Here is a 22,802-nt window from a genome sequence, read left to right on the forward strand (position 1 = left end):
CTCTTTTTTCCATATCCTCTCCAACATTTGTTATCTGTTGCTTTTTTGATGATAGCTGTTCTGACAGGTAAGAGGTGATATCTTACCTGATGATTAGTGATGTTGAGCATCTTTTCACATGCTTGTTGGCTATCTGCATATCCTCTTTGGAAAAATGTCTACTGAGTCATTCTGCCCATTTTTTAATCAGGTGGTTTGTTTTTGTCTTTTTAGGGCAGCACCCACAGCATATGGAAGTTCCCAGTCTAGCAGGTGAATAGGAGCTATAGCTGGGCCTACACCACAGCTACAGCAACACCAGATCTGAGCTGTGTCTGCAACCTACACCACAGCTCGTGGCAGTGCCTGATCCTTTAACCCACTGAGCAAGGCCAGGTATCGAACCTGCATCCTTAAGATTACTAGTCAGATGCACCTGCTAAGCCACAATGGGAACTCCCTGGGTAGTTTATTTATTTTATCCTGAGTTGTATGAGCTGTTTATGTATTTTGGATATTAATTCCTTATCGGTCATATCATTTGCAAATATTTCCCACAGTTCAGTAGGTTGTCTTTACATTTTGTCGATCATTTCCACTGCTGTGCAAAAGCTTTTCATTTTCATCTTTGAAGGCCCAGCAATGGTGGTATTTTCTCCACAAAGCCTTCCCCGGGGTCCCCAGCCTGAAAGGCTCATTTCTTCCTCTGGGTTCCTGGAGCTTTGCTCTCCTCCCACATGAGATACAATTCAGCTTGTCTTATCTCCCCTGCTAGACTTTAGCCTTTTGAAAGCAGGAGGCCAGTCCTTGTTTTCTTTTCTTTACCACGTAAGATCTATTCCATTTACACAGCAGGTGCTTGGTGCATATTTGATGAACAGATAAATGGGGAAAAAAATGAAGGAATAAAGAGTGGGATTCAGTGTTGATGGCAGAGAGTGGAAAAAAATAGTTTTGCGTTAGGGGCTCTCTTGGTGTTGCTAATCGTACCAAACACTCTAATCCCCAATCCACTTCTTCATAAATTACCCTACTAGGGAAACCAGCCAAAGATCAGGACTGCTGTGAGCAAGCATTGGGTTGGGTCCTTTGCCAGCATAATAACTGCCAGGCTTTTGTAAAGGGCAGTTGTTACTTCAAATATGAAGTATCTATCATATCACTTTCTCCTATTTGAAACCTTTCAATGGTTTCCTCCTGCTCTTAGGAAAAAGTCCAAACCCTTGTTCATGGCTTACAAGGGCTTTTGAATCACTGGCTCCTTCTAACGGCTCTAGTCTCCTCTCAAAACTCCCCTACCTTGAATCTATGTTCTGGCTTCTTGCAGTTCCTTGATTATGTTAAAAGTGTCATCTACTTTCTCCTCTCTTTCTCTTCTTCTGCCTCTCTCTCTGCTCCAGGTCTTTGTTCTTCTTCTGGAGCAATCACTCATTCCCCCAGGTCTTTTACTGCTCTGCATACCTTAGACTTTTGCTTGAACATGATTTCCTCCAAGGGCCTTCCCCTATCCACTGGGTTCCCCCCAGTGTGTCCCCAGGGCTGTCTGCACTTTTCTAGCAAAGACTTTACTACACTGCATTTTAATTGCTCATTGGCTTGACAATCTTCCTCAATATTGTTTGAATCCCATCTATTTTGATCAATATCTCATAGTAGAGATACTTATTACATAGTTGTCAAATGGTCAAATGATTATATAGATAAATAAATAATGGAGAATTTAATGTAATTCTTAAAGCCTAGCTCAGTCTCCACTTTCAAGGAGTGACTAGGCTTCCCACCGGGCCAGAGGGGAAGTGAGGGAAGAACCACAATATCTTCAGAGAAAGGGAGATGAGTCATTTCTAACGTGGAGTCCCTTGTTTCTTTAATTGTCTGTAAGAATACTAAGATATGCTTAATGTTTTAAAGCCCTGACAAGAATCATACAGTCACACAAATGTCCATGACAAGTCTGCACAGGCTAATAAAACTAAACTGGATGGGGTGCGTCAGCAGGCAGAGTCTCTGTGTGCTAGATAATAGTGCATTCTATTTCTGCTCTCCTCTTACTGAAAACTCTGTGGGGGTTGCAGTTTTACTTGAGGGCAGACATGGCCGTGCAGACAAAAGAGCTCGTATCTCTTTCTGATGGAAGCATTTAATTACCACTACCAGAAAATTTCCATCCTGGCTGTCCCTTGTCTTAGCGAACATGGAAGCCCCAGCTGCCATGGAGTTATCATGTGAAACTTGCAGTCTTGGTATAAGCAAGAAATAAACTTCTTGGGATAAGCCATTGAGCTGATCTTGAGCGCGTTTGTTATAATAGCAAAACTTAGCCAATTTTGACTGAAGGACTGTGTTATTTATTTTTTAATCCTTAAAACCTAGCATGGTGCTTGGCACAGAATAGATATGAAGTTTTTACTGAATGAATAAACATGAATGAGTAGATGAATAGAAAACAATTAACTGGGAAGCCATCTCACTGCAGACCCTTGGAAATCAGAAAGCAAACTTTTAGGATAAAAAAATTACACGTGAACTAGATGCCTCCAGGCATTGCATCGCAGAGCTGCCTCACTTCCTGCAGTAGGAATAAGCAACTTTGCAGATAGAACTCAGCTAAAAACACAAATATTTTATAGGAACCATTGCTCATAAACCTAAACTTTTTGATTATCTCAGTCATGAGTGACTTTGTCCAAAATATCAAGAATGTAGGATTCATTGATATTGGTCTTAGCTACTCAGTGGGATTTAAGACTCAATAATGAATCCAGGAAATGGTTTGCAATTCACTTGATCAAACAAAAGCTTCCAATAAGTAGTATTAAATCAGGTGGGGATGAATTTTCAAAGTCTCTTTTGGTAGAACTTTGTAATTGCATGACCGTAGGCATCTGGCTAGAAATAATAGCATGGCATATGCTGTAATGTGTCTTTGCTTCTGAGTTTACAGAAGCCTGCAGTTCAATGTCAATACTGGAGTCAGGGGCTTTTTTCTCTAGTACATTGATTTTAAATTAAATTAACTCTGATCTTTAGGTCATCTCCTAGATTATAAAAGCTGAATGCCTCATTAATGATGAAAACAGTAGGAGTAAATGTATTGGAGCAGGTTGAGCAATTTAAGTGCTTTGAAATGCAACTGGTGCAAAGCAAGGGTATTTGCAAAGTATCCAATTGAGGGTTGATTCTAGACATGCTGATAGGGAAAATCTACTTGAACAGAGTAAGTATTAGAAAATAGTTGGAATCTTCTGAGGATAGCTTCTTTCTAGCCCTCTTTAGGTCTTTCTGCTCTGTTTGCAAGCATCTTGTTTTCCACTTGAATCACGATGACTTCATCTTCCACAACATTCTCGTTTCAGAAGAGTGTATCGGTTAACTGTTGCTGCATAACAAATTACCTCAAATTTTAGTGCCATGAATCTACAGTATCTAAGTTCCTCATGGTTTCAGTAGGTCAGGAATCTGGGCACAGATGACCTGGGTCTTCTGCCACAGAGTCCCTCACAAGCTCTAATCCATGCAGCAACTGGGGCTTCCATCATCCAATGCTTGAAAGCAGTGAATTTGCTTGGGAAAGAATTCACTTTCAGACTTCATCATGTGGTTGTTGGCAAGATTCAGGTTTTTGCAGGATGTTGAACCCAGGGGCCTCAGATTCCTTGAAGTCTGTGCTCAGTTACTTGCCACATGGGCCTATTCATAGGGCACCACCAAACATGACGACCTGCCCCATCAGAGAAAGCAGGCAAAAAGAATCCAAAGGGAGAGCAAGTAAGCAAGATGGAAGTCACAGATTTCTATAACCTAACTTTGGAAGTGCCATTCCAACACTTTTGTCATATTTTTTGTATTTCACTCATTGGAAGTGAGTGACTAGGTACAGCCTACACTCACAGTGAGGGGGTTTCATTAGGCATAAACACCACTCATTGGGATCATTGAGAAGCATTTTAGAAGTCTGCCTAGCATGGAGAGTAAATCCATGGTAGCAAAAACTACTCCTCAGAACTTTTCTCCATTTGACCCCATGAGAAGACTATGAATGGATATTACGATTGAATCAGCATTTTCTAAGTGAAAAAAAACTCTACAATATGTTTCAACTTTAAAATTAAAGGACAGGAGTTCCCGTCGTGGCTCAGTGGTTAACGAATCCGACAAGGAACCATGAGGTTGCGAGTTCGATCCCTGGCCTTGCTCAGTGGGTTAAGTATCTGGCGTTGCCGTGAGCTGTGGTGTAGGTCGCAGATGCGGCTCTGATCCCGCGTTGCTGTGGCTGTGGTGTAGGCCGGCAGCAACAGCTCTGATTAGACCCCTAGCCTGGGAACCTCCATATGCCGCAGGAGCGGCTCTAGAAAAGGCAAAAAAAAAAAAAAGGACAAAAAAAATTAAATTAAAGGAATTTTGCATTTTCACTTTATTCTATAATGTGTTAACACATATACTAGGACTTAATGCAATATATATGTATATATAAATATACATTATTCAAACAATTCTCATTTAAAAAAATCCCTATAAATATATGATTGCATTTCCATCTTTAAGACTGGAGACTGAGATATAGATAGGTAAATAACTTGCCCAAGGTGACTCAGCTGACTAATGAAAGAATCAGGATTTAACCAAAGCAAGCAAACTTTTGAGTCTAGGCTGTTGTGCCTTAGGGTTAGGGCTAGGGTTAGGGTTAGGGTTACTTTCTTTCTAAGACATTTTTAATTACTTGCTGTTATAAGCTGAACTGTCCTAACCCCCTAGTACCTTAGAATGTGACTATTTGGAGAAAGGGTCTTTAAAGAGATAAATAAGTTTATTTATTTATTTTTTATATATATAATGATTTTTATTTTTTCCATTATAAGTAAGTTTAAATGAGATCATTTGGGTGAGTCTTATTCCAATATGACTAGGTCCTTATAAGAAGAAGAGTTTAAGCCCCAAATACAAATAGAAGGAAGAGCATGTCAAGACATTTGAAGAAGCTACCTACAAGCCAAGGAGAGAAGCTTCAGAAGAAGCAGACTTCATTCATGTTTTGATCTTGGACTCCTAGCTTCCAGAACTCTGAGGAAATAAATTTCTGTTATTTATGCCACCCAGACTGTGGTATTTGTTATGGCAACCCTAATGAATGAGTACACCTGCCATCAGGAATATTAATGTCCCAGAATGATATGCCACATATTAGCTGTGGTTTCTAGTGGCCCTGGCACACCCCAGTTTCACTAGCTCAGGTGTGGTGGCAAGTATTTGGGATTTGGCAGCCAATGCAAGGACCATCTTATGATGTAAAAATACGCTAGTTCCATAATTTTTCTGTAAAGTGAGGCTAATAAGACATACCTCCAGGGCTATTGAGGGGATTAACCAGATGACGTGAAAGTGTCTGGCACAGTAGCTGACATATAGTAAACCTTTAATAAATGTCATTTATTGCTTAAATGGCAAGTTATATGTTGAATACTGAAGACACACATATCAGAAGCATAGCTCCTTATTCACTCTTTCTCTATGTCCATGCTATTCTGGAAAGAGATGAAAATACTATTATCAGTTTTTCTTCAGTGCAGACACTCTCTATATTGATCCATTGCAATTTCTCTCCATACTGGTCTAGACTTTTACTATTTTTCTTAATGTAAATGAAAAAATATCAAGGGAACTCCAAAATGGCTGAGTTTCTAGTGTTGTATGAACCCTTTAGATAGGAGATGATTCAGAAAAATATACACCTTACTGTGACAAAGAACTCCACCAGAGTGGACTTCTGTTCAATTCAACCAATGCTTACCGAGTACCTAGAACACCAGATAGTAAGATAATTGCCTATAAACTATCATTCAATGACTGACATAGTGAATGCAATGTCAGCCTGTATCAAAGCAAAAATAGTTATAACAACAGAGAAGATACTAAGTCCTCAGCATTTTATAGTGATCAAATGACATTTGGGACATTATTTTCAATTATCGACACCCTTTTTAGGTATAGAAATTAGCAAAGCATATAGTGTTCATGTGATGGTGCAAAGTCTAGGTGAAAAATTACTGAAAGAACTGGGGGCATTTAACCTAAAGACAAGATGAACTAGAGGACACCTTAAGTGTTTTGAATTCTTATAACTCTGTCATGTGGAGCCCATCTCATCTCCTCCTTTATTTTCTTAGTAACCAAAGTATAACTTACAGTGAGGCTGAATTCGGTTCAGTAGAACTAAAAATGTTTGCTATGGACTAAATTCTGTCCTGCCAAAACCCATGTGTTGAAGTTCTAACATTCAATGTGACTGTGTTTGGATATAGGGCTTTTAGGGGGTAATTCAGGTTAAATGAGATCACTAGGGTCGTCATATGGAACTGGATGAGAAAGAAAGAAATGTCTTTCTCTTTTCTTTCATGTGCACACACCACAGAAAGACCATGTGAGGTCACAGCAAGAAGGTGGCTGTCTACAAGCCAGGAAGAGAGCCCTCACCAGAATCTGAAGGAGCCAGAACCTTGATCTTGGACTTTCCAGCCTCCAGAACTGTGAGCAAATAAATATCTGTTGTTTAAGCCATCCAGTGATATTATTTTGTTGTGGCAGCTTGGACTAAGATAATGCCTAAAATTAAAATTAAATAATTTGACATGCATGGGGTACCAAGCAGAGGACCAGATGCATGTGTGCCAGGACGTATAACAGAAGATATTTCCAGAGCAAGATAGAGGGTAACGTGGCTGACTGTGACGATCCCTCTTTCTTGTGAGAGTCTGTGATTTCACAAGTCTTTAAAGCAATATGGACAGAGAAACACAGATCTCTCTCTTTGTTCCAGGGTCTTCCCACTTATAGAGGGTGGAGAACAGAGAGATTGGTTTCATCTCTTGTGTCAAGCCCGATTCATTGACAGTGGCTTCCTAGAACACTGTTGTCTTTTTTTTTTTTTTTTTTTTTAAGGGACACACCCGCGGCATATGGAGGCTCCCAGGCTAGGGGTCAAATCAGAGCGGTAGCTGCCAACCTACCCCATAGCCACAGCAACATGGGATCCAAGCCGGCTCTGTGACCTACACCACAGCTCAAGGCCATTCCAGATCCTTAACCCACTGAGTGAGGCCAGGGATAGAACCTGTGTCCTCATGGATACTAGCCAGATTCATTTCCACAGAGCCACAACAGGAACTCCAGAACACTGTTTTGAGAAGGACTTTTGAGACTGAATGAAGAAAATATCTGTGATAAAAAGAGTGAATGCTTATTGGCATTATCTGTCATGCACCTGGCCCTTTTCTAAGCACAGCATTTGTATAAATTTACTTTATACTCACAACAACTTGAGGAGTTGAATCAACATTTTTTGATAATGTCAAACACAGATAGGTAACTACTGAAAGGCCACATGGTTAGTAAATGGCAGCCTCAGACTCTAAACCCAGTAGTTTGGTGTGAGAGCTTCTGCCTGTAACAGTTACACTCTAAATACCTCTCCAACAATACATTTGCAATATTTTTCACAAGTGGACAGGGTTTAAGAGGTACATGCTCAGAAATCCTTATGTCAGGATCTGCTTTGGGGGACACTCAACTAAGGTAAATGGCCATAATATGTCCTCAATTGTATACCATAACCTTTCAGACACAAACCAGAACGTTTTAAAGACTCTTTAATAAATGAATAACATGTGAGTGTTCAGTAGTCCAGACACTACGAACTGTAGGGAAGCAGTGTTTGAGATTCCATCATTTCTTTGAAAATTCTGTTTGGGCCATGTTGTCCCAGTTCATATTATAATAGGGAGCAGAAGTAGGTAACATCAGCTATTAAACCATACGTCTCTGGCCGTTTAGCCATCCGAGATTAGCAGAAGCACGCACCCCCTTCTTAATCAACCCCCACCCCCAGATATCTATTTATGTGAGTGCTCGAGGATCAGGGAGGCGCCATACTTTGCCCAGACATCTCCTTCCTTCTCCAGCTCTCCCCTTCTCTTATCTGCTGCTGAATTTTCTCAGGTAACTTCTTGCCCAGGTTACTGATATTTGCAGACATCTTCTGCCCTGTCTTATCATCCAGTTGTGTCTCTTGAAGGCAATATTATTGCCTTTCTCTGCTCTGGTCTAGATTTGATTGATATGTGTGGGTAACTGAGCCTAGTAAGTGCTCTAATAACAGCCCCCAAACTTGACACATAACGGTAGGCTTTTCCCTCCAGACAAACACAGCCCTCTCTCCTGTTAATCTCAGAGGACAATTCCCGATATCTCATGCCCCTCATCTGACAGATTTATGAGAGACAAACAAATGAGAGGCACAGACTTATAAAATCTTTCCAAGCCAAGCATTCATTGTGAATACACATGTTTTTTTTTTTTTAATATAAATGTGATGGAAAGTCCGTGTCTCCTTGCACAAGTTTCAACATATCCCATTTTTTAACTTATTTAAAACAATCCTTTCTATCAAATTGGCCTCGAGAGTCCCGCATCTTTTTCTACTTCCAAAATTTCCCTGTGTTGTCTTTATTTTAGGGAAGGCTAAGGGAAGATGATAAAAATCTACAGTGCTTGATCCTACACTTTAAAATGCAAGATGTTAAAATCAAATAAAGTAGGTCAAGCCTTCTCCATATTTAGCAGAGGCCAGCGCTTTTCCATATCAGCAAATATTAAAGTTGATAGGCAATCAAAAGTGCTATATCTTCCTTTAGTATAAGAAAATGTTATTAAGAAGCTAATGTTCTATTTTTATCTTGGTGAAAAAAATGGAATGAATCCAACTCTGTAACTTTATTGCATATGATTTTATAGATGGCTATTTTCTACATTTAAGTAGAGGCACTTTATTTTGCATTTATTTGGACAATGAGTAATAGTTAAACACATTCAACTAATTAATTATAAGTGAAGTCTGTTTAAATGCAGCCTGTGGTTAAGCTTATAAAGCCCTCAGGGGTTTGAAGCATTAAAGTTAGAAGGTCTGATAGAACAAGATGGAGGAATGTACAAGGAGGAATAATCCTTGAATTCAAGGCTAGAGGTACCTGGGGAAAACTTTAAGTCCTTGGTTTATTTTGAGATCGGAGAAAGTTATGAATATCCTCCATTATTCTGGGACATAATAGCACTCAGTTGGACAAATATAATAAAATGTGTAAGTGAAATGAAGTTATGCTGCTATTCTTCCTAATAATAGCAACTCTAACATCTAGGATACGTGCTATGTTCATTTAATGAAAAAGAATGTAAAAACCTCTAAAGGTGGCTAGCAGTGTTAATGTAGTGAATTATTTTGTAAAAATTCACCTGACTAATAACAGGAAATGATTTTAACCACTACTCGCAAGACAAAGAAAAGATGTTGCTATTCATTAATGGAGAGGATCATTGGGCTGAAGGACTTTGTTGTGGGAGAGACTCTACCTGGGATCCTCGAATTTTTCGTCTCCTTTCAAATATGACACCTGCTACTGAAGTATGAGAGAGTCATACCTATACCTAGAAGAAATTGGAAATATTGCTTGAAGAGGATATCATGAACTCCACTTCTAAACTAATCTCTTGGAATCCATACTGTTCCTCAAGGAAAGAAGCCTCTCATCCCTGTTATGTCCAACCAATAGCCAGGTCTAGTCCTTCAAAGTAAGGAACACGGGGTTTGGAGAAGTTGGGGCCTGGCTGCTAACTTGACCCTGGATGTCATTCATGGCTCACATTCCCTGATTAGGTTTGCATCCTTGATGGAGCATCCATTCTGGTCCTGATCTAGCACTTAAACTGAACCCACATCTCTGAGTGTTTCCAGTGGACTCATTCTCCATCCCCCAGTCACTTGACTCTTTCTATTTCCTTTTCTCTTTTCTTTTCTTATGGCCTTGGTGGCATATGGAATTCCTGAACCAGGGACTGAATCCGAACCGCAACCATGGCTGTGGCAACTTTAACCCACTGTGCAGGACCAGCAATCAAACCTGCACCTCCATAGTGACTCAGGTTGCTGAGGTCAGATTCTTAACTCACTGCACCACAGTGGAAACTCCCATTTGACTTTCAATCTCTAATTTAGACTTTAAAAGATGTCTCTAAACTGCCCCGGCTCTGTTTTATACTTACTGGAAATTTATGTCTATGTGGATTCATCCCTGGTGCTAGAACTTCCTCCCACCCTAAACAACCACTTGCCTTTTGGCCTCAACATCCTCCTAGTTCTATTCAGAGGTTCCACATCTGCTGTTGTCCCTGTGCCACCCTTTGGTGCCACTGGAAGAGCAGCCCTACCTGAAATGCAAGTTGGCCTCTTGTGTGGGCTGGAAGTACTCTTCCTGGTACATGGATTGTCCTTTTCTCTTTCTCTTGGAAAAATAAAAACTAAATTATAGGGTTTATTAAAGGAGGAAAAAGATGACAATGATGACATACAGGAAGTGATTGCTATGAATGTCACAAATCTGATTATACATGTGAAGTGATTCAACACCCTAACTTCTTACTAGAAAACGCTCAGAGGGAAGCCCAGTGGGAAATCATCTTATCAGCTCAGACCCCCTAACCCCATGTAAGGGACTATTCCCCTAGGAAGAAAGAGCTTTAAAATATCTTGCTCCATCACAACACCAAGAGGTCTGATTTCACAAAAAAACAGAAAGCAATGTTGTAAAGAATACAAACACAGGTCGAGTGCTCTAAACTGTGTGTGTGTGTGTGTGTGTGTGTGTGTGTGTGTGAGAGAGAGAGAGAGAGAGAGAGAGAAGGAGATAGAGACTTTTGTCAGAGATGGATTTAAGTTTCTGGAAGCCTGAGGCTTTTACAATTTAGGTAATCCACTTTAAGAAAAAACACAAAATTATAAATAACAACATAACTATTAGAATAAATATTTATTTAGAATAAGAATAGGTATTACAACAAATAATGCATTTTAAAAGCTGCTTAATACCACAAACATTACAAAAATAATTCACTACCTAACATATCTCTATAATACTTACTTTTGGTTGCATATTCTCTGATTGCTTCTTCATATGACAATCATTCTGAAGTGTAGTTTTTCTAGAAAAAATAGAAATTAGCCAGCCTTTTAGAATTATTAATATTTATTTTTTATTATCAATAATGTGGAAAATTTATCTTTGATGCTAATTATTAGTAACATTTCACAAATTGGGAAACTGTCGAATTTCATTTATTTATAAGCTAATATAGATATACTCCCTATTTGTAATATTGATATAATTCTGGGTCCTCCAAACATGGGAATCTGAAAATTTTTACTTCTTACTATTACCTTCAAAAAAGGCAATGGATAGTATGTTTGTAACTGCACATACCATAGTATGATAGGAGAGAAATTCTGTTCTGACCAGATGGCAGTGAGAACTGAATCCTCTATTTTCAATTTTACGTGACTTCTGATGGGAAGATTTTCCATAAGCCTGCTTCCTGCTCCACATTTCAAACCATGTTTTTCCTCCAGTCTCCACAAGTGTCCTGTGCCAGCGGCTGTCCTGCCGCTGTGACCTCTGCCCCTGCACCTTGGTATTGTGAAGACAAGTAAGGTAGCTAGTGGATGGTAGGTGTGTGCCTGGGAGACACGTCATCACCAGAAAGGCCAGAAGTATCTTAACTACTCTCGGAAGGGACAGTGAGCCACCGAAATGTATGCCACACAAATAAAAGTGGGAACCAGTCCACCTCTGCTTGGTTGGATCCCCAAATACCTGCAACCATGTTGCTTCCTGACTCGAAGTAGGACAGAGTGGAGATTGGCATGGGAAGAAACAACAACCTTAAGTAATTATGGTTAAATTATCTTATTCTTGCAAATTTTGCACATTTATAGAGTCCTCTCCAAGAGCCTTGGAAGAGGCCTGCGTGGTCAAAGGGTTCCGAAGCATAACCTCGCTAGCTTCTTGGTAAATCCACATCTGGTGCCAGCCAACATTTTCCTAAGTGCTTATGAAATATGGGAAGCTAAGCCCTCCATGGAAGTTAACTTATGATGACTTAGTATTTGGAGACTAACCTCTGAAAGGAAGGTATTATCAAAGGCTAGAAGTAAGCCGTGTTTAATAGTTAGGGTCCTGGAGTTCCCTGGTGACCTAGTGGTTAAGGATTTAGCCTTGTCACTGCTGTGGCTCGAGTTTGATCCTTGGCCCAGAAACTTCCACATGGCCAAAAAATAATAGTAATTAGAGTCTTAAAGCAAGGTATAAACATTTCTCTGAAGATGTTAACTGGTGGGAATGGCATGAAACAGATTGCAAGAAAAATCCAACAGGATATATTGAAGTATCCCACAGAGCTTCTAGTTCCTAGCTGAAGAGAAATTTGATTTTTCTGTCAGAATTTGAAGTATCTTATTCACAATTTTTAAAGTCTAAGAATGTGATTTAAGACAAGTATCTTTTTTATTCCATAGTCTAGATTTCAGTCATTCTCAAATTCTGCTTTGTTTTTGTAAGCCTTCCAGCAGGTAACTGATCTGTATGAATACCACATAACTGTGATGTTGGTGTCTAAGTTGGAATAAACCAGGATAAATAGCCCCCACATAAAATTCTATCTTAATAAGGCTTATATTTTTTGGCATGCCATGAGTTACAGTCAAGAAAATATTCCAAAGACTGAAACAGTCTCCTCTATTATGAATACAGTATTTGCAATAACTAAACCTGGGTATCTTGTGCTGAAAGCTTAAACTCTAAAGGATTGTGGCTCCTCGAGTGATATATAGAAATTGGAGCAAATGAAGAAAATGACGGCAATAGATTCAAGCAAGCAATATAGTTTAAACAAGATTTTAAATGACAATTATAAAATCTGTGATTATCTGTTGTAAAATAAATCACTTTTCTACCATGAAGGAGTTGTATAGAAACACCATGAATCTCTATAAGAAAATGAGATTCTCTTATTAAATAAAACTAAATATGAAGCATGGACAGTCAAGGAGTCAAGATTCTGACTCCGAATGTCAAAAAATAGAAGCATATATTACCAGGACAGCAGTCTAAGGCATGTCCTTCAACTTCTCATAAGCCTACATTCAGTTATTGAAGGTATCAGGTTTGCCTCATATATTTATCTATTTTTTATTTGTATAACTAAGACTTTGCTAAAGAGACATAATGCTGAAAAATGCTGAGAGGGGTTACTTAATATATTTTTCTTTGGGATAAAAATATTTCTGATTTTAGATATCGAAAATATACATTGAATTCTTAAAGATTTCTAGAAATAGGGATTCAGACCCATACTCAAAGCGAATTCCTGTGTTTATGTTCTTCTCTTCAAAGATTAATATATCCATCTAACTACCTTACAGTGTAATCCTGGGTCTTGTTTCTTTCCCTCTATAAATAACAAAGCTTATTCATAATCCTTTGCACATTAACCATTCACACAATTTTGCTAAACTCATTCTTCAAATTCTGTATTTCTTTCCTGACCATAAAGAGTTGACTTGCTTTGATGTTTTCTCATATAACTCTTAATCCATTTTTATGACTCTTCTCTTAATTTGATCCCTCTTTATTCATGCAGCTCGGTTTAGCTCATCTTATATGAAAATTTGCCATTGTATCCATAAGGAACGTGTTTGCCTGCAAGTAATAGAAACCTCAACAAACAGTAGCTTAAACAGGAAAAAAGCTAATTTGTCTCATGCAATAAGAAGGCAGGAATAGGCAGTACACGGCAGCTTGGTGACTCGATGTTTTTAAGCATTAAGGATTCTTTTTTTCCCTCTAATCTTCCCCCTCTGCTATCCTTAGAATGAGGCTTTTCTCATGTAACTTCATGGTCAGTAGTTGACTGCTGTACCTCCAGGCTGCTGTTCACATTACACAAAGAAAATTACAGGAAAGGACTAAAGTCCTCCCAAAAAGAAGTGGAGTCTTGTTCTCCACCCATTGAGTCTAGGTTGGCCTCTTAACTTGCAGTGAGCAATAGGGTGTGAAGGAATTGAAGATATTTCAGTTATAAGTCTAGGCCTCCAGAATTCCTGCCTTCCTTTACTCTTTTTGGAAACCAGCATTGATGCCACTAAAACAGCCTGTTGGAGGCCAAGAGTTCATGTGGAGTAGAGACTAGCTATCTTAGTTGAGGCTACACTATATCCTACATCTAACCACAGCAGTATGAGCAAGCCAGCCTAGATTGCAAAGCATGCCTTGCTGAGCCCCACTTACACTGAGGACCTAAGGAATCACAAGCTAAATAAATGGTTAAGGTATTCAGTTTGGGGGTGTTTTCTTATGCAGCATAAGCTAACTGATACACATGGGCTCTTCCCAGTTGCACTGTTCCTACCCTATATCCAACAGTGGTTCATTGACCTAGATAAATTCATTTCTATTCTACTTGAGTGCTTACATCTCATTAGTCATCAATAGAAACTGAGTGGTACCTTTAGCTTCTTTCTGCAAAATCCCTTTTTACCAGTTTTGAACAAGGTAACAATGAGACCAAGTGGATTTCTCTTGTGCAAAGCCCATACATCATCCCATATTTTTTGCTCAGATTAATTCTAGAATAGCAGGCTACTGAGTAGCCACTCCCTCTTGCCTTTAGACGTTGCTGTGTTTGTGAAAAATATCAATATATAGTATCTCCCAAACTTCAGAGCATAGGTGTCAAACTTTCTGAATCATCTTAAACTTTCTCTCTGTTGGTTTGAGGTGAAGAGAGAAATACCCCTCCTACACCTTAGTGAATGGATGGGACTCACAGTATAGCAAATGACTCCAAAAATCACTCTCTAATCCCCAATAATTCAGCCCATTGGGATCTTGGGTCAAGGATCTTTTAACTGATTTTTGATTACTTCTTTTGCAAATCCCACCTCATGGTTTCTCACCTCACATCAAAATGTGACACCTATTTCCATTTCATTGTCCTGTACACTGAGATAAAGTACTCTCCACATGCAGGTTTTTAAGTCTATCAGCAGCTACTAGAGTCATTTGGGGCTGGAGGTAAGGAGGGGAGGAAGTTAGATAACTGCTTTCCAGAACCTAGAACTTCATAGAAAGTATGCCACATCTTACCTCAAATTTTAATCACTAAACTTTGAATTCATTTGCCATCATCCTTATCACTTGGGAGTCAATGTTACCTGAAGAACTATAAACAAAATATAATGAATGCCAGTGAGAAGGTGTCCTAAGCACTGAGAGCATCCTGATGGAGAGCTGCAGGAAGCAGCTGCCCTACAATGTCTGTTCTTATTTAACATCTTCATTCATAAGCCAGAATAGGGAACAGACAGCACACTGATGAAATTCACAGATGGTACTCATTTGGGAGATATTATGAATACCAGCGATATCAGGGAAATGATACAAAAGGACCCAGAGAAGGAATAACAATGAGACTTGACTTTGAAAATGCAAAGCAATGTGTCGGAATGTTAAAAAGAAAGAATGAAAGAAAGAAAGAAACCTTCAACATTTAAATAGAGGGGAGAAACTAGAAGTCAATGTTGAAAGTGACATCAAGTTGGATAATGGAGTTAAATTTTAAAATGGGTCCTTTGAAATATAGCAGTAAAATTTCTAGGGTATTTCTTAATCTTCTCTGTTCTTTGTGAGATGAATTAGGTACTCCCGTATTCCTAACTTATCACATTGTTTTTGTAAATTACCTTTTGATTTGTCTATGCCTCCCCATCAGATGAGAATCTAAGTTTCTGGAACATAAGGATAGGGTGACATTCATTGGTATAAATCTTGTCCAGCCTCAGTGACTGGCACATAGTAGGCATTGAATAAATATTTCTGGAAGGTAAAAATAAACTCTTTCCAACAGCATCTCTTTTCTGGTGTGTGATGAAATGTTATCAGATAAGACTGCTTTCAGAACTCCATAGTAAAGGGGGAGCAAGGGGAAGTTGTGAATAATGAGTAAGAACAGTAATATCACCTTTCATTTGTATAGACCTTTTATAATAACCATGTGAAAAGGACAAAAAAGACTAACTCTCAGATTCAAATGGGACAGAGGGTATGAATTCCTCACTGTGGCGATAGAGCTTTTGGGAATTGTACACTTCTGCCTGATTTGTATGTCAGTGTGATCATTAGGTTTCACGTCTAAGTCATCACAGCACAGAGCAGAGCATGTGAAAATTTACAACAGCAGCTCTCAGAGGATGGTTTCGGGACCTCTAGTGATCCTCAAAACTTTTTCTGGGAGCCCACAAAGTTAGCATGATTTTCACGTTATACTGCAATGTGCCTCTTTTCCTCATTCTCTTTTGAGCAGATAATGGAATTTTCCAGCGGCTAAACAAGGCAATCACATCATCACCCTAATGACTAATGAAATGTTTGCTTGTGTATTCTTGTGTTTTAAATTTTCCACCCCTTGAATTTATGTATGTATGTATGCATGTATGTATGTATATATTTATGTATGTATTTGGTTTTGGGGTTTTTTGGCCTGGCCCGCGGCATGTGGAAATTTCTGGGCCAGGGATCTAACCCAGGCCACAGCAGCGGCCCAAGGTGCTGCAGTGACAATGCCAGATCCTTAACCCACTGCACCACAAGAGAACCCTAGCTTGGATTTCTAATGCAATAAATATCAATGGATATCACAGACACAAGCAAAAGCTTTTGGGAGCCCTTCATCATTTTTAAGAATGTAAAGTAGTCCTGATACTAAAATATTTGAGAATTACTAGCTTTGGAGTCAAACAGATATAGGTTAAAATCTCCATTTCACTGACTTCCCAGTTATTTACCTTTTCTAAGCCTCCACGTCCTGGGCATAAGAGTGACATTTACGTCGTGGAGTTATTGTGAGGACTAAATAAGAAAATACGGGCAAACAACAGAGCTCAGGGTTGAGTGCACAGTCGACTCTTCCTGGGTGGTTTGTCAACATTGTAAGGGAATGAGAGCATGAAGTGACTTCCAGGAGCATTTTGATGACCCTTTGGAAACCAAGCTTTCTTGTAGTGCTCTAGCCATCCTCCAAGGAGAGCAGAGGAGAGGAGGTGAGAGCACAGAGCCTTCACTCCTCCTCCTTGAAATCCATGAGGAATGGATTCTGACTTGTGGAGGATGTGGGTTCATTCATCTCAGACCCACCTCTAGAAGCTCCTGTGTGTAAAGCAGAACAGGAAACAGATGATGTCTCCTTTCTGGTGGTTAGAGCAGGAGGTCATCAATTTCAAGCAGAAGGAGCAAAAGGCTCTATGCTTCTGACCAACAGCCTTTACAGAGACAAATCCCTGCCACTGACCGTAGTCCCATGTGGAGGCTATCAAAGACCAGGCTTCTTTCTTCTTTAAAAATAGCAATAGTAATACAAATGTTATCAACCGTAAGGGCAACCAAATTTACATTTCTCTAACATTGCCTAATGAACACTTTCAGATGCTTAGATCTATAACCCCAGAGCTAGCAGGATCTAGCTGATTATCTGAACAAAGCCTCTAATATAGAGTTGACATGGAGAAAATAGTGCTCAGATAATTTAAGTTACTTGACCAAAATTATTCAAATTATGGAAGAATCATGATCTTACAAAAATTCGTGGCTGTGGTGTAGGCCGGCAGCTACAGTTCAGATTGGACCCCTGGCTTGGGAACCTCCATGTGCTTCTGGTGTGGCTTTAAAAGCACGAAGGACAAAAAAAAAAAAAAGAGAAAATTCATGACATCTTGATGATATATGCTAATATATGATATATTATAATACATATAATATTATATTTGATATTATTTATTACATCTACTATGCAGATGAGAGAACTGAGACTCAGGTTTTAACTGTTTTCCCAGGGTTAATCTCCTGAATAAAATGGTACAGCCAGGATTCAAGTCTGGATCACCTGAGAGGACTTTACCCATTTACAGAATTACTGTTGTATTTTGGTTACAGCTTACTTCCCAGAAAAACACCTGTATGGGATAATGATTCTGGAGGTGCTGGTAGTGGCACATCTACCCTTCCTTCCTCCACCAGCATTTTAGTCCTGCTGAACCCTCACGTGTCTCAAGTTCACAGTGTGGCCCCAAATAGTACCCTACCTACCGGGGAGAACGAGTGTACTACTGGGAGGCACTAATGCCACTGACAAATTGATCTTCGTCGGGCAAAATTGATGACTCTAACGCAAGAAGCTTGCTCAGAAATTTTTCCTCTACCATTTTGTTGCTTTGGTGGACATCACCCCCAACCCCCTTTCATTTATTATTAGACTTCTGGAGGCCTTTACTAAGATGGAAATGTTATTTTGGCAGGGTCATGTATTAATTTGATTAACTTTCATAAACTGGCTTGTCCAGTGCAGATTAGTTCTGCACTGAGTTCAGGAAGGAATAGGTTACTGTGATGAAAATCGCAGTGGTGGGCAGCTGAAGGACACTGGGTCTCAGGGGAAGTCTTACTGTCGTTCCTTCTACTCTGATCTTTTTTAGAGATAGTCTCCTTTGATCTCCAAAGCTATCAAGGTGGCTCATTTGTATTTCCTTGGATCCTTTCACAGAGATCTATCCCAGACCTTCTATTCACCAATCCTTCAGTCTTATTTCTCTCAGTTCACTAGCCAACCAGACAGCCCGTTCCTACTGCCCAGAAGTCAGTGTTTATCCAAACCCTGAGCACCTCTCCTCCACACCAAGTGTGTGAACCACACCGGGGCCGGGGGAGGAGGGGGGAGGCTTCAGGTTCAGCCGTTATGTGACCATCGTACAGCAGCAATTTCTTCCAGCCGGTACCAGTATGTCCCACTGACACTTCTGTACCATGATTTAGCTCCACAACAGCAGGAGTGATGGAGGCCTTCCTGGGGCCCAATCATTGGCAAATTGTTATGATAACCATGATAGTGGCAAAACCAAGTAGTGGAAGCTATAGCCATAGAGACAATAGTGGCAGCTGGGGGACAGGTGAAATTAAATGAATCTGAATGAATACATGAATTGAGTCATACACAAATTGTAGTGTTTCACAAAATTATTTGACCATAAAACAAGTCTTATCAACATTGTGAGGATCCGGAATGTTGTAGAATCCATTTCAAGATGTACTGATATTATTAGTGTATTTCTGTTTTATGAGTACTGAACAAGTTTGAACTACATGGATGCATTAGTAAATATCTTCCTTGCGTTGTAAAATATTTTTATTTTTATATGTAGCCCCTAATTATGACACTTAGCGTGTGGCGTGGGAGACATCTTCATAGACATGGGGCTTTGGTTAAATGCCTTTCTCTGGCTTCTCTTAAACTCTGTGACTAAGTCATTTGACCTTCTGAGCTTCAGTTTCCTCACCTCTAAAGTATGAATGAAATGGCTACCTCATAAGATTTTTGTTATAAACTTAATAAATGGCAACTCTTATCATCCTTATGACTGGTTAAGCAGTGAAATACTCTATTAGTCAGGATAAACTAGGTGATGCTACAGTAACAAATCAAAACCCTATGGCTTTACATAACAAAAGTTGGTTTTTATATCACATCTCCACTGTGGGTTAGTGGGCCACACTCAGGGACCCAGGTTGACACTCTCCCCCATGTTGTAACCTATTCATATAGGACGTGGCTCTCTCAGTCACCCCAGGAGAGGAAGAGAGCTCTGGGGAGTCTTGCACCAGCATCCATAACTCTTTGGCCCAGAAGTAACACATCACTTCAGCTCACAGCCTGGTGCCTAGAACTAGCATCATGAATTCACTTTATTGCACAGTGCCTGGATGTAGCGGTAGCCCAGTGCATGTTTGGTGAATGAATAAATGAAGGAATGAAGCAATAAATAGAAACAACAATAATTTATATGTAACATTGCTTCTATGTGCCAACAACTGTGATTTACACACATTTTTTTTCTTGTTAAATGACTAAATGGACACATCTAGATATAAGGTTAGCTCTGGGCACTGATATCAATATACTTTTATAATATATGATTTTATAAAAATATTGACTCTTTCTTTTCCCTTCTTCTGCAGCATCAGTTTAGAGAGGATAATTCAAAAGCTCCTAAGACCTATGTTCGGTTTGCCTCATTTAAAACCATTCAAAGGAATTCGACAATGACATTAGGTGTCTCCATTACGGCTTCATACATCAGTTAATGTGAGCTCACTTTCAAGTCCAAATCTAAAAGTCCAGGTGCATTTTAACTCTGAACCCTTTGAAGTTTGCCCATCCTCATTTAATGTGATAATGTAATCTATACATTCAGAATCCATTTGCAGGGCAGTAAAGGGAAAATGGCACGCCAAAGGAAAGATGAACTGTTCTCCAGGGTGAAATCTGTCTTGCACATGCATTTATCTTAGGCAGACACTGTTGTTTAAACTAAAAATAATCACAGCCAGTTCTGTGACATTAACCTGCTCAGTTACTCCTGCATAAAACCAGGACTGAGAATGAGGGCAAAGGTTGGCCATGAGTTTGATGATTATTTTATATCTGTGCTCACACTGTTTCATCTTGCCTGGGGGAAGATGGTGCCTAGGTGTTAGACGCACACATCGATATCTCAAGTTATAATTATATGTATATATACTGGGGCTGTTGTTATCTGTAAGAGATGAGAAAGCTGAACACTGCTTACTCTAACAATGCAGCCAGATTACCACGTAATGCTTGGAAAAGATTTTGCCGTGATTGTCAGCTCCGTGGCATTATCCAGAGGGCACTGCTTACTCAGTTTATTTTCCTTGTCTATCACCACATTCTAAATCGGAAAAAAAAACAAAAAACAAACAAACAAAAAAAAACATATGAATAGTCTTAATAGATACCCATCCACCCCAAAAGAATGTGAATCTTGGAAAAAGACAAAAGAGAAGAAAACTCATTCAGAAAAATGAGGGGGCGGAGAGTTAGCATTGAGATTGGAGAGAGGCAAAAGGGAAGCTAAAAAATAGAATTTACATAATGAGCAAAGGAGAAAGGTTAAAGCCTTTTTTCATTCGTCTGCTGGCTCTTCTTAAGAATGCCTCAAGGATTAGACTAGACATTAGTCATATTCATACCAAATATGAGGAAAGCAGCCTGAGGATATTCCTTCTTTTTATTCCTCGAGAAACAAGTAATTATTTCTTATCTACTGGGGGAAACCATTGGCAGGTGGGGGTGAGGGGAGACCCAGGAAAACAACAACAACAACAAAAATGCAAAAAACCCCGAGGAAGTAATCTTTCACACTTCAAACATTTCTCATGGCTCTGTTTGCTGTCATGAAGCAATCCTGTCAGGTAGTCTTAAAGTCTTGCATCCTTTCTCACTGAGTATCCTACTTCAAACAAGAAGCAGTTACCTATAGCAAAAATGACAATTATCAGAAACTAAACAAAATGGAAGCTGTTTGCACAACAGCCGATCTGTCCAGGTTGACTGCAAGACAGGATGAAGCTCAGAAACCTCAAATAGTTATGTTTTGTGCAGTAAACTGCTCAAGGATTTCTCTGCCCTCCCAGAGTGGTACATATAATACCACTGTGGTTTTAATACTGCGCCAGGGACACATTTCTTAGCTTCACTGTTGGACGCAGAGGTCCCTTTTTCTTCTTGTTTTCGTGGATCTGTGTACTTCTGTCGTGACACTACCTACCACTGGAAGTTTACATTTACTGGTATGATTATTTGAGTGATGTTTGTGTTCCCTACTCATCTGGACTCCTGAGCACAGCAGACATGCCCCTTCTTTGTTCACCATCGTGTCCTGGAAAATGCAGATGTGCAGTGCGTCTGTGTTGGATAAACGTATGAAGGAAGGTAAAAGAAATTGTTAATTAGTCCAAGGTAAGGACTGTTGGGATCCCCCATCCACCTCTTTCTCCATGAATCCCTCTAGCCAGTTCAGGACACCCTATTCAATGTGCTCTTTACCCAGAGACTCTGTCTTCAGTAATTCCTTCAACTATATGCAAACTTTATTTTGTAGAGGAGCTTTATATTTATAGAGAAATTGCAAATATAGTGCAGGGAGTTCCCACATACCCTGAACCCAGTTTTTGCTATTATTAGCATCTTATATTAGTATGTTACAATTAATGAACCAATAGTGATATATAGCATTAATAATTCATGTCCATTCTCTAGTCAGATTTCCTTAGTTTTTATCTAATGTTCCTTTTCGGTTCCAGGATCCTATCCAGGTTGCCACAGCATATTTAATGACCGTGTATCCTTAGGCTCTTTTTTTTTTTTTTTTTTTTAATGACCTTGGCAGTTTGAGGAGTACTGGTCAGATATTTTGTAGATGGTCTTCTGTTGGGATCGGTCTGCAGTTTCTCTCATGATTGGGTGGAGGTTATGTGTTTGAAGAAGGAAGACCACAGAGAAGCTCTGTTTCTCTGTTTTTATCACGTCATGTCGAGGGTGCTTATTATCAACGTGACTTAATCACAGAGGTGGTTGAGCTTGACCACCAGGCTAAGGTCCTGTTTGTTAGCTTTCTCCACTGTGCAGCTGTACTTATGTGATTTGGGATTGATGCTCTATATACTAGAAGGTGAAATATCTAAAGTTATTTGAAATTCTTCTGCATGGGAAATGTGCCTCTTCTCACTCATTTATTTATTTATTCAATACTTTACATTGATATGGCTCATGGATATTTATCTCATATAATTGCATTGTAACCCAATGCTATTTTATTTATTTTGTTGCTCAGATTGTTCCAGTTCTGGCCACTGGGAACTCTTTCAGTTTGTTCCTGTATCACTTTGACATACCTTTGTCATTGTGGCATCTGTTTGTTTTCGTCTTTTTAGCACTTACTTTCTGGCACTATGAGATGCTCCAGACTCATCGTGTATAGTCCCTGTTCTATTCCTGGATTCAACCATTTCAGCTCTTTCTTCAAAGAGCTTTTGTTC

The sequence above is a fragment of the Phacochoerus africanus genome, chromosome 7, assembly GCF_016906955.1.
Source record: "Phacochoerus africanus isolate WHEZ1 chromosome 7, ROS_Pafr_v1, whole genome shotgun sequence".
NCBI classification, from domain to species: Eukaryota; Metazoa; Chordata; class Mammalia; order Artiodactyla; family Suidae; genus Phacochoerus; species Phacochoerus africanus.